Source organism: Citrus sinensis, chromosome 3 (assembly GCF_022201045.2).
Source record: "Citrus sinensis cultivar Valencia sweet orange chromosome 3, DVS_A1.0, whole genome shotgun sequence".
Classification (NCBI taxonomy): Eukaryota; Viridiplantae; Streptophyta; class Magnoliopsida; order Sapindales; family Rutaceae; genus Citrus; species Citrus sinensis.
The window spans coordinates 23984420-23985740 of NC_068558.1; the positions used below are offsets into that span (position 1 = coordinate 23984420).

The 1321-nt window shown below is 35.0% G+C and overlaps 1 non-coding gene across 1 annotated transcript; it reads left to right on the top strand.

Annotated features, from left to right (window-relative positions):
* The first annotated feature begins 483 nt into the window (after window positions 1–483).
* On the top strand, window positions 484–587 carry LOC127901687 (small nucleolar RNA R71). The gene has a single exon (XR_008053931.1). It is a non-coding gene; the product is annotated as a small nucleolar RNA R71 (small nucleolar RNA).
* Window positions 588–1321: the final 734 nt, after the last annotated feature.

Sequence of the window (1321 nt, forward strand, 5' to 3'; positions counted from 1 at the left end):
ATTTGAGAAATTGGTGGAGCTGGAACTGCTGGTCCATTCTGTTGGAATCCTTGAGACCATGAAAAATTAGGGTGGTCTCTCCATCCAGGGTTATATGTGTTGGAGTATGGGTTGTAATTCGATGGTTTTCTCATTACACCTATGGCATTGGCTTGATCTGAGTATGAGTCATGGTCATGTGGCTCTGTTGATTTAGCAGTCGATAATGATGCTATTTGTCGAGCAAGACCTTCAACCATCTCCTTGACTTCTTTGATTCCCGAAGTTGACTCGCCAATTTGAACCTCATTTACTCCCTTAATTCTTCTAGTATTCCTGAGTGATCGACTCCGTTGTTGGGAATTATCCGCTTGTCGTTGGAGGAATTCCCAAATCTCTGATGCACTTTTTGACATTAGCTCTCCTCCACTTGTTGCCATTAGCCATTCTTGCACATTCGGTAGTAATCTCTCCAAAAAGTATTGGCATTGGTGTCATTTCTCGTACCCATGATGTGGACACTTCAAGAGTAGCCCATTGAATCGCTCCCATGTTTCGAAAAACTGCTCGTCCTCTCTCTGGGTAAACTCCGAGATTTCCCTGCGAATAACATTGGTTTTATGTACTGGGAAATATTTATTCAAAAATTTAGTTACCATTTGTTCCCGTGATGAAATGCTATTAGCAGGCAATGTAATAAGTCATGAACGAGCTCTATCATTTAAAGAAAATGGGAATAATCTAAGTTTAACATCATCATCTGAAAAATTCTCATATTTAAATGTTTGACAAATAGCATGAAAATCATTCAAATGATTATATGGGTCCTCATTTTCTAAGCCATAAAATGTGGGGAGACAATTTAGCACACTAGGTTTTAGTTCAAAACTCCTAGCAGCTACATTTGGGTATCTTATGTATAATGTGCTCAAATTAGCTAAGGGACTGAAGTAGTCCTTAAATGGCCTCTCCTGTAGTTACAAATCCATTTTATTTTTAACTTGTTTGTGTGTGCGAAATGTTTTCTCAAGTTCAAGGTCTATAGGTTCAAAATTAGGTAATAATGACCTACGACCATGCGTGCAAAACAAACAAAATAAAATTAAAGATGGGAACAAAACAAATAAAAATAAAGAAGAGGGAGAAATTACGATACTAACCTTATTGCGCTATTGCAACCTTACTATAAAAACACACAAAAAAAATACGTGAAAATAAATTAACTAAAAATTAATTAATAAGATAAACAAAAAAAATTACAAAGAAAAATAAATTGAAAATTAAATTACAGAATTTTAAAGAAAAGAAAAAGAAAAGAAATACTAACATTTAAATGTAGATT